Raw genomic sequence first — 18,361 nt, forward strand, 5'->3', positions numbered from 1 at the left:
GATAATGACAAACTGAGTTTGTCACCCTCCTATTTCTCATCGTATCTCAATTTAGAGGCTGCCACCAAGAATAGCAGTATAGCCATAGCAATGGCATTTAGAATTATATACCTCTTCAATGCTTCTACAGCCCTCTCTAAGCCGTTTACGAAGTCAGTCTCTTGCCCCCCAACAATCTGGGTCCTGAGTTTACACACCTCGGAAGGATGGAAGGATGAGTCAACCAGAAGGAAGAAAGAAAGGATGGATGGAAGGAAGGAAGGAAGGAAGGGCAATAACAATAGCACTTATACTTATATACCACTTCCTGGTGCCTAAGCCCTCTCTAAGCTGTTTACAGAGTCAGCCTCTTGCCCCCTAACAATCTGGGTCCTCATTTTACACACCTCGGAAGGATGGAAGGCTGAGTCAACCAGAAGGAAGAAAGAAAGGATGGATGGATGGAAGGAAGGAAGGTAGGGCAATAACAATATCACTTATACTGTACTTATATACCACTTCCTGGTGCTTTTACAGCCCTCTCTAAGTGGTTTACAGAGTCAACCTCTTGCCCCCAACAATCTGGGTCCTCATTTTACACACCTCGGAAGGATGGAAGGCTGAGTCAACCAGAAGGAAGAAAGAAAGGATGGATGGATGGAAGGAAGGAAGGTAGGGCAATAACAATAGCGCTTATACTTATATACCACTTCCTAGTGCTTTTACAGCTCTCTCTAAGCTGTTTACAGAGTCAGCCTCTTGCCCCCTAACAATCTGGGTCCTCATTTTACACACCTTGGAAGGATGGAAGGCTGAGTCAACCAGAAGGAAGAAAGAAAGGATGGATGGAAGGAAGGAAGGAAGGAAGGAAGGAAGGGCAATAGCAATAGCACTTATACTTATATATCACTTCACAGTGCTTTTACAGCCCTCTCTAAGCGGTTTACAGAGTCAACCTCTTGACCCCAACCATCTGGGTCCTCATTTGACCCCCCCTCAGAAGAATAGAAGGCTGATTCAACCTTCCGCCTGGTTAGATTTGAACTGGTGAACTACAACCAGCAGTCAGCTTGCAGTAACTGCACTCTAACCACTGTGTCACCAAGGCTCATGGGGGCGCAGTAGTTAGAAGATAGGGGTCAACTTATTTTCCAAAGCACCTGAAGACAGGGCAAGAAACAATGGATGGAAACTAACCAAGGAGAGAAGCAACCTGGATTTGAGGAAGAATTTCCTAACAATGAGGACAATTAACCAGTGGAACAGCTCGCCACCAGAAGTCGGGGGGGTTCCATCGCTGGAGGCTTCTAAGGACACTGACTTGTCTGAAAAGGTATAGGGCCCACTGCTTCTATAGGGGGTTGGGCTAGAAGACCTCCGAGGTCCCTTCCAGTTCTCTATTGATTCTGACTCGGTTAAAATTGTTAGCATCTCAATATTTGGGCTCTGCCTTTTTTTTCTTTCCCTTTGCGAAAGCTTCCTTCCTTTGGCCTGACTGCATTTAGCCCGAGGCATTTCATTTCCAAAGGCCTCTGAATTAAACCGAGGTCTCCTCCAGCTTTGGTTGGGGGGCTCTCTCAGGAGCCCCTTCCAAAACATCACCAAACGGTACCTACGAGGAAGCATCATATTTAATACATAAAGAGCCCAAGGCCATCGAATCTAATCAGCTTCAGGGATGTTGTTGTTTTTGCCTCCGCCCGCTCTGCGTTTCTTCTGGAGTGGTTGTCCCACTGCCTGGCTAGCAAGAAGCGATTCTTGGGCCTCCGTTAATGGGTTTGCATTTACAGTGATACCTCGTCTTACAAATGCCTCGTCATACAAACTTTTCGAGATACAAACCCGGGGTTTAAGATTTTTTTGCCTCTTCTTACAAACTATTTTCACCTTACAAACCCACTGCCGCCACTGGGATGCCCCGCCTCCGGACTTCCGTTGCCAGCGATGCTGGGATTTCCCTGAGGCTCTCCTCCATGGGAAACCCCACCTCCGGACTTCCGTTGCCAGCGAAGCGCCCGTTTTTGCGATGCTGGGATTCCCCTGACGCTCCCCTCCATGGGAAACCCCACCTCCGGACTTCCATTGCCAGCGAAGCGCTCGTTTTTGCGATGCTGGGATTCCCCTGACGCTCCCCTCCATGGGAAACCCCACCTCCGGACTTCCATTGCCAGCGAAGCGCTCGTTTTTGCGATGCTGGGATTCCCCTGACGCTCCCCTCCATGGGAAACCCCACCTCCGGACTTCCATTGCCAGCGAAGCGCCCGTTTTTGCGATGCTGGGATTCCCCTGACGCTCCCCTCCATGGGAAACCCCACCTCCGGACTTCCATTGCCAGCGAAGCGCCCGTTTTTGCGATGCTGGGATTCCCCTGACGCTCCCCTCCATGGGAAACCCCACCTCCGGAATTCCATTGCCAGCGAAGCGCCCATTTTTGCGATGCTGGGATTCTCCTGACGCTCCCCTCCATGGGAAACCCCACCTCCGGACTTCCATTGCCAGCGAAGCGCCCGTTTTTGCGATGCTGGGATTCCCCTGACGCTCCCCTCCATGGGAAACCCCACCTCCGGAATTCCATTGCCAGCGAAGCGCCCATTTTTGCGATGCTGGGATTCCCCTGACGCTCCCCTCCATGGGAAACCCCACCTCCGGACTTCCATTGCCAGCGAAGCGCCCGTTTTTGCGATGCTGGGATTCCCCTGACGCTCCCCTCCATGGGAAACCCCACCTCCGGAATTCCATTGCCAGCGAAGCGCCCATTTTTGCGATGCTGGGATTCCCCTGACGCTCCCCTCCATGGGAAACCCCACCTCCGGACTTCCATTGCCAGCGAAGCGCCCGTTTTTGCGATGCTGGGATTCCCCTGACGCTCCCCTCCATGGGAAACCCCACCTCCGGAATTCCATTGCCAGCGAAGCGCCCATTTTTGCGATGCTGGGATTCCCCTGACGCTCCCCTCCATGGGAAACCCCACCTCCGGACTTCCATTGCCAGCGAAGCGCCCGTTTTTGCGATGCTGGGATTCCCCTGACGCTCCCCTCCATGGGAAACCCCACCTCCGGACTTCCATTGCCAGCGAAGCGCCCATTTTTGCGATGCTGGGATTCTCCTGACGCTCCCCTCCATGGGAAACCCCACCTCCGGACTTCCATTGCCAGCGAAGCGCCCGTTTTTGCGATGCTGGGATTCCCCTGCAGCATCACAAAAACACAGAAGTCCGAAGGTGGGGTTTCCCATGGAGGGGAACCTCAGGGGAATCCCAGCAGTGCAAAAATGGGCGCTTCGGCTGGCAAAAGGGGTGAATTTTGGGCTTGCACGCATTAATCGCTTTTCCATTGATTCCTATGGGAAACATTGTTTCGTCTTACAAACTTTCACTTTAAGAACCTCATCCCGGAACCAATTACGGTAAGTTTGTACGACAAGGTATCACTGTATTTAGAAATCTGATTTGTAAGTTCTTCCCTTTCCGACTCCAGTAGGTTCTGGCTGGTGAATGAGACAGACTGTATAAATTGACTATTGAACTGAAGGAGAAAGAAGATTCGGGATATGTATTCCGAATTTATGGACTACCGATAAGACAAAACCATCTGCCACAACGTCCTTCCTGTCAACGACTACTTCAGCTTCAACCACAACAACACAAGAGCACACAACAGATACAAACCGCCCGAAACTCGACTGTAGGAAATGCGACTTTAGTAACCGAGTAAAGTGATACCTTGTCTTACAAACGCCTTGTCATACAAACTTTTCGAGATTCAAACCCGGGGTTTAAGATTTTTTTGCCTCTTCTTATAAACTATTTTCACCTTACAAACCCGCCCCCACCGCTGGGATGCCCCACCTCTGGACTTCTGTTGCCAGTGAAGCACCCGTTTTTGCGCTGCTGGGATTCCCCTGAGACCTCCCCTCCATGGGAAACCCCACCTCTGGACTTCTGTGTTTTTGTGATGCTGCAGGGGAATCCCAGCAGTGCAAAAACGGGCGCTTTGCTGGCAATGGAAGTCCGGAGGTGGGGTTTCCCAGCGAAGGGAGCCTCAGTGAAATCGCAGCATTGCAAAAACACAGAGGTCCGGAGGTGGGGTTTCGAGGACTTCGTTGTTTTTGCGATGCTGCTATTTCACTGACGATCCCTTCGCTGGGAAACCCCACCTCCGGACCTCGTTTTTGCGATGCTGGGATTCCCCTGCAGCATCGCAAAAACACAGAAGTCCGGAGGTGGGGTTTCCCATGGAGGGGAGCCTCATGGGAATCCCAGCAGTGCAAAAACGGGCGCTTCGGCTGGCAAAAGGGGTGAATTTTGGGCTTGCACGCATGAATCGCTTTTCCATTGATTCCTATAGGAAACATTGTTTCATCTTACAAACTTTTCAACTTAAAACCTCGTCCCAGAACAAATTAAGTTTGTAAGACAAGGTATCACTGTAGTTGATGCATGGAACTCACTACCAGACTCTAGTATTATCACCTAACCCCCAAAACTTTACTCTTAGACTATCCACTGTTGACCTCTCCCAATTCCTAAGAGGTCAGTAAGGGGCGTGCATAAGTGCACCAGCGTGCCTTCCGTCCCTTGTCCTAATGTTTTTCTCTTACTAGTATCATGTATATAAATATTATTATATCTGTATACCACCAATACATACTTGACTAAATGAATGAATGAATAAATAAATATTATAAAACATGGAATTTGCTGCAGCGTTACGGAAGAAAACAAGACAATATGTTAAACATCAGCACTAATATTAATTTTAGGATTGGAAGGACAAATGAATATAATACTGTATTTTATCAATATTTAGAAATATATATATATACTACTTAATAGGTGCGATAGCTAAGTTCCTTAGAGATATAGAGAAGCTATAATGATAGTAGAAATAGACAGAATGGTTAATCAGCATAGAATGTTGATATATATGCATTGCAAAAGGTATTAATGTATAAATTTTGTTTGTGTTTTTGGTTTCTGTTTGTATAATGTCTATTTATACACACATTACACTGGTACTTAAGAACTTAATTTGTTCCGGGACCAGGTTCTTAAGTAGAAATTTGTGTAAGAAGAAGCAATTTTTTCCCATAGGAATCTATTTAAAAGAAAATAATGTGTGCGATTGGGGAAACCACAGGGAGGGTGGAGGCCCTGTTTCCTCCCAGGAGATTCCTAGAGAGGCCCCACGGAGGCTTCTGCCTGCCTTTCAAGCCCTGTTTCCTCCCAGGAGATTCCTAGAGAGGCCCCACGGAGGCTTCTGCCTGCCTTTTCCGGCCCTGTTTTCTCCCAGGAGATTCCTAGAGAGGCCCCACGGAGGCTCCTCCCTGCCTTTTCCGGCCCTGGTTCCTCCCAGGAGCTTCCTAGAGAGGCCCCACGGAGGCTTCTTCCTGCCTTTTCTGGCCCTGTTTCCTCCGAAGAGATTCCTAGAGAGGCCCCACGGAGGCTTCTCCCTGCCTTTTCTGGCCCTGTTTCCTCCGAAGAGATTCCTAGAGAGGCCCCACGGAGGCTTCTCCCTGCCTTTTCCGGTTACAGTTTCGGAGGCTCGGGTTCTTAAGTGGAAAATGGTTCTTGAGAAGAGGCAAAAAAATCTTGAACACCTGGTTCTTATCTAGAAAAGTTCGTAAGTAGAAGCATTTGTAAGTAGAGGTACTACTTAATAAGTGTGACAGTTAAGTTCCTTAGAGATATAGAAGCTATAATGATAGTACAAATAGATAGAATGGTTAATAAGCATAGAATAAGAGTTGATATATATATTATAAAAGATATTAATGTATGCGTATATGTTTTGTTTCTGGTTTTGGTTTGTTTTTGTATAATGTCTATTTATACACACATTATTTGTCATTATTTTTTTAGTTTTATTTATTTTTCTTTGCCTTTTTTTTGGTATTTGTGTTTTTTTAACGTTGAGAAAATGAATAAAGATTATTTAAAAAGAAAGAGAAAGAAAGAAAATCCGGGCTGGAGATGTCCCTTATTTCTATTTTTTAAATTGTTGGGGGTTTTTTAATGTAATTTTATTATTAGATTTGTTCCATTGTTATACTGTTTTTATTACTGTTGTGAGCCGCCCCGAGTCTTCGGAGAGGGGCGGCATACAAATCTAATGAATTGAATTGAATTGAATTGCAAGTCCAGAGACAAAATATCGCAACCTTGCTAGAAAGTTTATCCAGGAGGAAGAAGTCACTCAAAGGGCCTTCGGGCTGGGAAGGAAGAATCTCTGCGTGGAGGGCCATAATTCTTCTCCACCACCCCGTCCTCCCTCCTTGTGAAGTCTCCAGGAGCCTTGCCTCTTTATGTCTTCTGCCTTTCAGATTTACAGCCCAACAGACCCTTCAAGATCGGCGGACGGCCGAGAGCATCCAGGGGACGACAGAACAGACATGTGTGAATCTAGAGCGGAGATGACAAGCTCGGAGGCGGGGTGGGAGGGGGGGGACAGGTGAGGCTGATCTAAGCTGCCAAGATTGCTTTGTTGCCTAATGCAAAGAGGGTTGTGTGTGCCCCGGAGGCCAAGGGACACAACCGCTTCGGGCAGCAAACACGGCAAGACTTTTCCATCCAGCCCCGGGCAGCTATTCGGGCTGACTTGGTTCTGTGCACCTGGCCCAGGAGGAGGGGTTTCATCTGCAGAATCGAAGGGGATCGTGGGGCAGAGCGCAAGAAGCTCCTGGGGGTGAAGAGCGAATCCCAGCGACCAGTTAGGTCCCACAGAGCTGGCCTTCTCCGAGTCCCGTCAACTAAACAATGTCATTTGGCGGGACCCAGGGGAAGAGCCTTCTCTGTGGCGGCCCCGGCCCTCTGGAACCAGCTCCCCCCAGAGATTAGAATTGCCCCCGCCCTCCTTGCCTTTCGTAAGCTCCTTAAAACCCACTTCTGCCGTCAGGCAGGGGGGAACTGAAATATTATTATTATTATTATTATTATTATTATTATTATTATTATTATTATCGGGGGCGTGCATAAGCGCACCATTGTGCCTACCGTCCCTGTCCTATTGTCTACTTTTTAACATTACTTATCTAATGTTTTATATGTACAAATTATCACCCTATAATTATTTTATTTTATTATTTATTTATTGGATTTGTATGCCGCCCCTCTCCGCAGACTCGGGGCGGCTAACAACAATGATAAAAAACAACATGTAACAATCCAATTTAATAAAACAACTAAAAACCCTTATTATAAAAACCAAACATACACACAAACATACCATACATAACTTGTAATGGCCTAGGGGGAAGGAATATCTTAACTCCCCCATGCCTGGCGACAAAGGTGGGTCTTGAGTAATTTGCGAAAGACAAGGAGGGTGGGGGCCGTTCTAATCTCTGGGGGGAGTTGATTCCAGAGGGCCAGGGCCGCCACAGAGAAGGCTCTTCCCCTGGGGCCCGCCAAACGACATTGTTTGGTCGACGGGACCTGGAGAAGGCCAATTCTGTGGGACCTTATCGGCCGCTGGGATTCGTGCGGTAGAAGGTGGTTCCGGAGGTATTCTGGCCCAATGCCATGTAGGGCTTTAAAGGTCATTACCAACACTTACTTCCCCCTAGGCCTTTACAATTTATGCATGGTATGTTTGTGTGTATGTTTGGTTTTATAATAAGCGTTTTTAGTTGTTTTAGTATTGGGTTGTCACATGCTGTTTTTATCATTGTTGTGAGCCGCCCCGAGTCTACGGAGAGGGGCGGCATACAAATCCAATAAATAATAATAATAATCTTCAAAGAAAAAGCAGAAAGTTGACCTTTGGGAAGACCGAAAACCTGGAGGGTGGAGAATCTCCATACCCTATGGAACGGACACCTTCATGTTAAGATTAACAGATTAGCAGAGTTGGCCGGGATCTTGTAGGTCATCTAGTCCAACCCCCTACTGAAGCGGTGGACGGTGGACCCTAAACTTTTTCAGACAAGTGAGTGTCCTTAGAAGCCTCCAGGGACGGAACACCCGTGGCTTCTGGTGGCAAGCTGCTCCACTGGTTTACTGTCCTCACAGTTAGGAAATTTAATCCTTCATTCCAGGTTGCTTCTCTGCTTAATTAGTTTCCATCCATTATTTCTTGTCCTGCCTTCCAGTGCTTTGGATAATAACCTGGCCCCCTATCTTCTAACCCCTGTGCCCGCACGAACCTTGGTGGTGCAGTGGTTAGAGTGCAGCATTGCAAGCTGCTTCTGCTGACTGTAGTCCAACCCCCTGCCCATGCAGAAGACCCTACAATATTTCTGACCAATGGGCAAGTCCAGTCTCTTCTTGAAAGCCTCCAGCGATGAAGCTCCTACAACTTCCGAAGGCAACTTCTGTTCCATGGGTTGATTGTTCTCATTGTCAGAAAATTCCTCCTTATTTCCAGGTTGAATCTCTCCTTGGTCAGCTTCCATCCATTGTTTCTTGTGCTTTGGAAAGTAGCTTGACCCCCTTCCTCCTCTCTGGGGCAGCCCCTCAAATATTGGAAGATGCTCTCCTGTCTCCCCTGGTCCTTCTCTTCACTAGACTAGGCCCAGTTCCTGCAACTGCTCTTCATATGTTTTAGTCTCCAGGCCTTTGATCATGTTAGATGGATTCAGATTGACAGACATGGAAGGCACCTTATAGGTCATCTAGTCCAACACCCCTGCCCAAGCAAGAGACTCTATGTTATTTCTGACCGATGGCAGCCCAGTCTCTTCCTGAAAGTCTCCTATGATGAACCACAACTTCCGAAGGCAACTTCTGTTCCATGGGTTGATTGTTCTCACTGCCAGAAAATTCCTCCTTATTTCTGTTCTGATAGGAGCCTCCCGAAAATTCAAGGGTACAAATTTCAGACAAACACACACGTTTGAAAATTCAAAACAATGTTCTTTATCCCAAAAGTCAAAATAAACTAAGCCCTCTTTTTGTATTGCAAAGAGCACTCGTCCCAAATCATGTACAATTTCCCTTAAGCAGTCATTAAGTACTTAGCTAGCAGCTGTGAAGAAACTTCACACCCCTTCTTCTTCTTCCAACGAAGTGAGACACACACACACTTTGCTCTGCTTTGGTTTCAAAGGCATGAAAAATCAACAAAGTCCAGAAAACAGCAACACACGATTCCTGAAGAACTGCGATCAGATACTCTTTCACAAGGGCCAAACTCACACGCTGCTATTTATAGCAGCAGCCCTAATTACAGCAGCCCCACCCAACCACAGGTGGCCTCATTTTCTTTTGTAATAATCCTTCAGTTGTTGTCTCCTATGCATCACTCTACACACACGCTGCTCTGCTTTGGTTTCAAAGGCGTGAAAAAGCAACAAAGTCCAGCAACACAACATTCCTGACGAACTCCGATCAGATATTCTTCCACAACGGCCAAACCCACACGCTGCTATTTATAGCAGCAGCCCTAATTACTGGAGCCCCACCCAAACACAGGTGGCCTCCCTTATTTCCTGTAATATGTCCTTACTTGGTCTCTTCCACGCATAATTCTGCGCTTGCGTGGGTCCAAAACGTCATCATCCGAATCAACGGAAGATAAGGAAGATTGACTGCCTTGGCTGTGTGCCAAGCCCTCCTCTGCCGAGTCACTCCCACCTTCTTCTTCGTCCGAGGAAACTAAACTCTGAACTGACTCTGTCAGCAATAACACAGGCCTGTGACATGTTGAGGTTTCCCCTGCATCCACCTCCCCATTCCCTGGGGCAGGAGCTGGGCCAGAGCCAACGACAACAATTTCCAGGTTGAATCACTCCTTGTTCAGTTTCCATCCATTATTCCTTGTCTGGTGGTTTGGAATACAGCATGTCCCCCTCTCCTCTCTGTGGCAGCCCCTCCAATATTGGAAGATGCTCTCCTGTCTCCCCTGGTCCTTGTCTTCACTAAACCAGCCATGCCCAGTTCCTGAAACTGTTCATCCTATGTTTTAGTGTCAAATCCCCTAATAATCCTGGGTTGCTCTCTTTCTCTCGGCATTCTTTCCAGAGTCTCAGAGTATTTTTATAGTGTGGCCTTACTACTGGATCCAGTGTTCTAGGTGTGGCCTTACTGAGGCTTTACAAAGTGGTATTATCTTCATTGCATCCCTCTGTTAATGCAGATAATAATAATAATAATAATAATAATAATAATAATAGTAATAATAATAATAATAATAATAATAATTATTATTAGTAGTAGTAGTAGTAGTAGTAGTAGTAGTAGTATTAGTAGTATTAGTATTAGTATTAGTATTATTTATTGGATTTGTATGCCACCCCTCTCTGTAGACTCGGGGCGGCTGACAACAATGATAAAAACAGCATGTAACAATCCAATAATAAAACAACTAAAAACCCTTATTATAAAACCAAACATACACACAAACATACCATGCATAACTTGTAATGGCCTAGGGGAAGGAATATCTCAACTCCCCCATGCCTGGCGGTATAAATGAGTCTTGAGTAGTTTACAGAAGACAGGGAGGGTGGGGGCAATTCTAATCTCTGGGGGGAGTTAATTCCAGAGGGCCGGGGCCACCACAGAGAAGGCTCTTCCCCTGGGGCCCGCCAAACGACATTGTTTAGTTGACGGGACCCGGAGAAGGCCAACTCTGTGGGACCTTATCGGTCGCTGGGATTCGTGCAGTAGCAGGCAATTCCGGAGGTAGTTTCCATCCATTCTTCCTTGTCTGGACTTTGGGAGCTTTGGACCTTCGAATAGTGCGGGAGTAGGAAACAGTTTTCCCGAAGGGGGGGGGGGGAAATGAGGACTAGAGGAACCATTTGCGCTTCGGTTTGAGATGCAGAGCACACACTCAACAGCTTTTGTCTGTTTTCCAACAGGGAAGGGACACAGGGCAGAAAACACCCTGCCGAAAGCACGGCGCCAATGTCTCGAAAGAATGAAGGCTCCAGAACTGAAGAAGCTCCTTGGAAGAGAAGCGAAACGCCTTCGAAGAGAAACTTGGAAATCCAGTTGCCTCTTGGATAACAAGCACCTTTAAAACAACCCTGGTTGGCTTTCCCAGAGCCGCATTCACGCTGTAGGGGTGTGGATGGGTGTCAACAGACTCAAACTCAACCCGGATAAGACGGAGTGGCTGTGGGTCTTGCCTCCCAGGGACAATTCCATCTGTCCGTCCATAACCCTGGGGGGGGAAAGTATTGACCCCCTCAGAGAGGGCACGCAACTTGGGCGTCCTCCTCGATCCACAGCTCACATTAGAGAACCATCTTTCAGCTGTGGCGAGGGGGGCGTTTGCCCAGGTTCGCCTGGTGCACCAGCTGCGGCCCTATTTGGACCAGGAGTCACTGCTCACAGTCACTCATGCCCTCATCACCTCGAGGCTCGACTACTGTAATGCTCTCTACATGGGGCTACCTTTGAAGAGTGTTCGGAAACTCCAGATCGTGCAGAATGCAGCTGCGAGAGCAATCATGGGCCTCCCTAGGTATGCCCATGTTACACCAACACTCCGCAGTCTGCATTGGTTGCCGATCAATCTCCGGTCACAATTCAAAGTGTTGGTTATGACCTTTAAAGCCCTTCATGGCATCAGACCAGAATATCTCCGGGACCGCCTTCTGCCGCACGAATCCCAGCGACCGCAGTCTGCATTGGTTGCCGATCAGTTTCTGGTCACAACCCTACGTAATATGCTGATTCTCTATACTGCTTAGACAGGGCTGTAAAAGACAGCGAAGCGGTATATAAGTCTTATTGCTATTGCTAATCTGTACTTCAGCAAGGGATCCTTGCAATTTCTCTAACACGATGTACTCTGCCATAGCCCCTCCGTCAGCGAGTGTGCCCCCACCAAACAGAAACCGCCGCAGGAGGGGAGGGTCCAAAGACGGGCTACAAGAAGGGTGGAAGGTCTTAAGCATAAAACGTATCAGGAAAGACTTCATGAACTCCATCGGCATAGTCTGGAGCAGGGGTCCCCAAACTTGGCAACTTTAAGACTTGTGGACTTCAACTCCTAGAATTCTCCAGCCAGCTATCTGGCTGGAGAATTCTGGGAGTTGAAGTCCATAAGTCTTAAAGTTGCCAAGTTTGAAGACCTCTGGTCTGGAAGGAAAGGGGGGGACATGATTGAAACATTTAAATATGTTCAAGGGTTAAATAAGGTTCAGGAGGGAAGTGTTTTTAATAGGAAAGTGAACCCAAGAACAAGGGGGCACAATCTGAGGTTAGGCGGGGGAGAGATCGGAAGCAACGTGAGAAAATATTATTTGACCGAGAGTAGTAGATGCTTGGAAGAAACTTCCAGCAGAGGTGGTTGGTAAATCCGCAGTCACTGAATTTAAACCTGCCTGGGATAACCATAGATCCATCCTAAGATAAAATGCAGGAAATAGTATAAGGGCAGACTAGATGGGCCAGGAGGTTTTTTTCTGCTGTCCATCTTCTAGGTTTCTATGTCACTAAATGAGCAGTTGTTAAACCGAAGTCTCCCTGTATGCGCACATCTTAATCAAGGCTGAATCTATCCCTGTGGGGGATGGGATGGGGGGGGCAGAGAGGTCCCTTTCCGTGAATTAAAAGGTTCCACCCTTCATTTTCCACCCTCCATTTCACTTCGCTGCGTACCTTCTCGGGAAATTAAGTTAAATCATGTAATTGAAAATGAAACCTCCAGGGCCCATTAAAAGATACCTGTGAATATAGGGTGACAGGGGCTGCCTCCCTAAGTATGCAGGGAATGTTCTCCCAGTGAGAGACATTTTTTTAAAAATTTCCTGAAGAAGGAAAAGTTCCTTAAAAGTGGTTTAAAAGCACCAGGCTAGGAAAGAGTCTTCGGAGAGGGGCGGCATACAAATCTAAGTAATAAATAATAAATAAATAAAGAGGAGGCTGTGAGTTCTAGTCCCGCCTTGGCCATGAAAGTTAGTTGGGTGACTTGGGCCAATCAGCAGGAGACGGTGAGTTCTAGTCCCGCCTTAGCTATGAAAGTCAATTGGGTGACTTTAGGCCAATCAGAAGGAGACGGTGAGTTCTAGTACCGCCTTAGCTATGAAAGTTAGTTGGGTGACTTTGGGCCAATCAGAAGGAGATGGTGAGTTCTAGTCCCGCCTTAGCCATGAAAGGCAGTTGGGTGACTTTGGGCCAATCAGAAGGAGACAGTGAGTTCTAGTCCCACCTTGGCCATGAAAGTCAATTGGGTGACTTTGGTTCAATCAGAAGGAGATGGTGAGTTCTAGCCCCGTCTTGGCCATGAAAGTTAGTTGGGTGACTTTGGTTCAATCAGAAGGAGATGGTGAGTTCTAGCCCCGTCTTGGCCATGAAAGTCAATTGGGTGACTTTGGGCCAATCAGCAGGAGACGGTGAGTTCTAGTCCCACCTTGGCCATGAAAGTCAATTGGGTGACTTTGGGCCAATCAGAAGGAGAGGGTTAGTTCTACTTCTACACAAATAATAATAATAATTATGATAATAATTTATTAGATTTGTATGCCGCCCCTCTCCGAGGACTCGGAGCGGCTCACAACAATAAAACATCATATACAAATCCAATGTTAAAACCGTCTTTTAAAAACCCCTATTAAATACATACAAGGATCTCAGACATCAACACCCTTGCAAATGTCCAAAGATCCTTCACCAGAAGAGCCCTTCACTCCTCCACTCGAAACAGAATACCCTACGAGACTAGACTTTCAATCCTGGGCCTAGAAAGCTTAGAACTAAGACACCTTAAACAAGATCTAAGTATTGCCCACGAGATCATATGCTGCAACGTCCTGCCTGTCGGCGACTACTTCAGCTTCAACCACAACAGCACAAGAGCACACAACAGATTTAAACTTAATATTAACCGCTCCAAACTTGACTGTAAAAAATATGACTTCAGTAACCGAGTTGTCGAAGCGTGGAACTCGTTACCGGACTCCGTAGTGTCATCCCCCAAACCCCCAACACTTTATCCTTAGATTATCTACGGTTGACCTATCCAGATTCCTAAGAGGTCAGTAAGGGGCGAGTACAAGTGCACTAGAGTGCCTTCCGTCCCCTGTCCTATTACTCTCCTATATCTCCTATATCTCTTCTTCTATTCTTTCATTGATATGTTCTATTCCTATATCTTCTTTTCTATTATTTCTTAGATATATTTTATTTATTTATTTATTTATTTGATTTTTATGCCGCCCGTCTCCTTAGACTCAGGGTGGCTTACAACATGTTAGCAATAGCACTTTTTTAACAGAGCTAGGCTATTGCCCCCACAATCCGGGTCCTCATTTTACCCACCTCGGAAGGATGGAAGGCTGAGTCAACCTTGAGCTGGTGATGAGATTTGAACAGCTGACCTTCAGATCTACAAGTCAGCTTCAGTGGCCTGCAGTACAGCACTCTACCTGCTGCGCCACCCCGGCTCATTTTACTATGAGTATTTCCTCTATAACCTTCATCATGTATTTTACTATGTGCATATATGCCGCCCCGAGTTTGCGGAGAGGGGCGGCATATAAATCCAATAAATCTAAAACCCTCATTGTGTATTGGACAAAATAAATAAATAAAATAAAATAAAAATAAAAATACAGCCCAAACACACCACCCATAAAATCAAAGGCAGCTAAGGATATACCAAGCAAATGTGCTCACACACACGGCGAACCGGTAGCAACAAAATGAGAAACCCACCCCGGGCGAGGAGGTTTAAGGGACAAACCCACCCAGCCTCTCCCACCCCTTTTCATGAGCTCTGGCACCAAGTACGGTAATCTGATTCGGACTAATGAACAGAAAGCCTGTAATTATCTTTTCACTTCTCCAAACCCTCCGATGCATTTAAAACGGGTGGGGGGTAGGGGAGGCATTGCAAGCTAAATTTCATTTAGAAATAAGCACAGGCTCTGCACACTTACCAATATGCTTTTTGGGGGCAGGAGAAAAATAAAATTAAAGCCTAAGTAATATTTTTGACCGAAAGCGCAGAATGGATAGAAACTGCAATCTACCGCCTCTGCTGTTTTACCAACCCTTGGCTTGTTTGAATCCGTCATTGTAAATAAATAAACTTTAAAAGCTTCTCAACCATCTCGCAGTTCTCATTGCCGGCATCCACTTCACCCCGAGATGACTGGCCCCCCAAGGATTTATTCATCCCGGTAATTTCCAAGCGGCTCCCTCCAGGGAATATCGGCAACCAGATGCCGTGGGGGTTTAACCCGGCTGCTGACACCCGAAACGCAGATTATTTCTCTTTTTTTAAGATGCACTTAAAGCCCAACCTCCTGTTTCTCATTAGCTCTGAATGCTTGCACAACAAGAAAAAAGGAAAAAAAAGAGGGTGGAAAAATTGCAAAGATTCATTCAAGGAGCGAGCGAGTGAGAAATAAAAGGCCCCAGAACGCAGCTAAGCAAACAAGTAAATAAATAACGCTCTGAAGGAAAAAACATGTTGGGGCAAATGTATAAACATTTTAAATTGTTATTGTTTGGTTAGGAAGGTAATGACGGGAACACATCCAGAATGCAAACCGATGTTTGGTGAGGCTGAGGCTGCACAGACCTTGCGTCTCCTGCCCCTGTCGACCCCCATATTTCTCAACCTTAGCAACTCTAAGAGGGGGGGGCTTCCACTCCCAGAATTAACCAGCCAGCATGGTTTAAGATGGGTGGGCTTCAACTCCCAGAATTCCCTAGCTAGCATGGTTTAAGATGGGTGGGCTTCAATTCCGAGAATTCCCTAGCTAGCATGGTTTAATATGGGTCGACTTCAATTCCCAGAATTCCCTAACCAGCATGGTTTAAGATGGGTGGGCTTCAACTCCCAGAATTCCCTAGCTAGCATGGTTTAAGATGGGTGGGCTTCAATTCCCAGAATTCCCTAGCTAGCATGGTTTAAGATGGGTGGGCGTCAATTCCCAGAATTCCCTAGCTAGCATGGTTTAAGATGGGTGGGCTTAAATTCCCAGAATTCCCTAGCTAGCATGGTTTAAGATGGGTCGACTTCAATTCCCAGAATTCCCTAACCAGCATGGTTTAAGATGGGTGGGCTTCAACTCCCAGAATTCCCTAACTACCATGGTTTAAGATGGGTGGGCTTCAATTCCCAGAATCCCTAGCTAGCACGGTTTAAGATGGGTGGACTTAAATTCCCAGAATTCCCTAACTACCATGGTTTAAGATGGGTGGGCTTCAATTCCCAGAATCCCTAGCTAGCACGGTTTAAGATGGGTGGACTTAAACTCCCAGAATTCCCTAGCTAGCATGGTTTAAGATAGGTGGGCTTCAATTCCCAGAATTCCCTAGCTAGCATGGTTTAAGATGGGTCGACTTAAACTCCCAGAATTCCCTAGCTAGCATGGTTTAATATGGGTGGGCTTCAACTCTCAGAATTCCCTAACTAGCATGGTTTAAGATGGGTGGGCTTCAACTCCCAGAATCCCCCAGCCAGCCTGAATCCTGGGAGTGGCGGTCTACACTTTTTAAAGTTGCTCTGAGGTTGGGAATAAAGAACCCAGCCTACTCTTCCTTGAGTAGAACAGAGGGCAGAAAGTTTTTAATCCCACCTTCCTTCTCCATCCCCCCCCCCTCTCCAGTAACCACATGAAACATCAGCCTCCCCTTTGGACAAACCTGTTGGTCTTCAGGCACCATGCAGCGCAACCCTTCCAGTCGGGCCGACACCCGACTCAGATGGAATCAGATGGGAAAAACTCCATGGAGGATGCCCACTTCCTGGTTGTTTCCTTCCAGGCTTGGCCCACAATTGCACCCAGAAATGGTTTGTAGCATGTGTTCCAGGCATAGTTATAAATAAAGGTGCAGTAGCCATCACAATCTCCGGAACATTTAGAATTTATTTCAAAACTGCTAAAAGGTTACTAAGCTTTCGTCAATTCCTAATGACTTCGCCAGAGTGTAAAACCTCCATTGGAGAAATGCTTGCTTTTATGTGACATAGGAACATAGAAGATTGACGGCAGAAAAAGACCTCCTGGTCCATCTAGTCTGCCCTAAACATGCCTGGGATAAACATAGATCCATCCTAAGATAAAATGCAGGAAATGGTTTATTTCCTGTATTTTATCTTAAGATGGATCTATGTTTATCCCAGGCATGTTTAAATTCAGTTCCTGTGGATTTACCAACCACGTCTGCTGGAGGTTTGTTCCAAGCATCTACTACTCTTTCAGTCAAATAATATTTTCTCACCTTGCTTCTGATCTTTGCCCCAACTAACCCTCAGATGGTGGCCCCTTGTTCTTGTGTTCGCTTTCCTATTAAAAACACTTCCCTCCTGAACCTTATTTAACCCTTTAACATATTTAAATGTTTCGATCATGTCCCCCCCCTTTCCCTTCTGTCCTCCAGACTATACAGATTGAGTTCATGAAGTCTTTCCTGATACGTTTTATGCTTAAGACCTTCCACCATTCTTGTAGCCCGTCTTTGGACCCGTTCAATTTTATCCATATCTTTTTGTAGGTGAGGTCTCCAGAAGTGGACACAGTATTATTCCAAATGGGGTCTCACCAGCGCTCTCTACAGCGGGATCACAATCTCCCTCTTCCTGCTTGTTATGCCCCTAGCTATGCAGCCAAGCATTCTACTCACTTTCCCTACCACCTGACTGCATGTGACAGTGAGGGGGAGAGTATAGATATAAGTACTTTCAAAGCAATATCTGATACCTCTGCTTTACTCCCCCAGGGAGAGAAAGAGGCAATACACAAGGGGCGAAGGGACTACGGAAATCCTTTTGACATCTGTCAGCATGACTAAGGTAGAAACAACAAGGTTTAATTACAGGAGGGAAGAAAGGGTGTAGCCCCAGTTAGTGCAATGACTAAATTGAACCACATGAAAGCAAGCATCTCTCCAATGGAGATTTTACACTCTGATGAAGTCAAGAGGGATTGACGAAAGCTTAGTCATTTTTCAGTAGTTTTAAAATAAATTTTAAACGTTCCGGAGATCTTGATGGCTACTATATGCTCAAAAAATAAAGGGAACACTCAAAGAACCCATCCTAGATCCGAATGAATGAAATATTCTTCATTGAATACTTTGTTCTGTACAGAGTTGAATGTGCACAACAGCAGGTAAAATGGATTGTCAATCATTGTTGTTGGATTTCACAGAGGTCTGATTTACTTGAAGTTAGATTTTAAATATTAGATTTGTTATATGCTGTTTTTATTATTGTTGTTAGCTGCCCCGAGTCTACAGAGAGGGGCGGCATACAAATCAGATAGATAGATAGATAGATAGATAGATAGATAGAGAGAGAGAGAGAGAGAGAGAGAGAGAGAGAGAGAGAGAGAAATAGATAGATACTCTGTTTTTTAAGTGTTCCCTTTATTTATTTTTTTGAGCAGTGTATACGGTTACATATTTTTGCTCATAAGTGAAAAGGAAGGGAGCCTGGCATAGATCTATTTCGAGCTTGTTATGTTCTCGTCAGCTAGA

General features: G+C 46.2%; 1 protein-coding gene across 1 annotated transcript in view; it reads right to left on the minus strand.

Moving 5' to 3' along the window:
- Positions 1-18,361, minus strand: part of NRXN2 (neurexin 2) — a 619,785-nt gene that overhangs the window by 286,873 nt on the left and 314,551 nt on the right. The gene's annotated exons all lie outside the window — the stretch shown is intronic.

The sequence above is a fragment of the Erythrolamprus reginae genome, chromosome 13 (assembly GCF_031021105.1).
Source record: "Erythrolamprus reginae isolate rEryReg1 chromosome 13, rEryReg1.hap1, whole genome shotgun sequence".
NCBI lineage: Eukaryota > Metazoa > Chordata > Lepidosauria > Squamata > Dipsadidae > Erythrolamprus > Erythrolamprus reginae.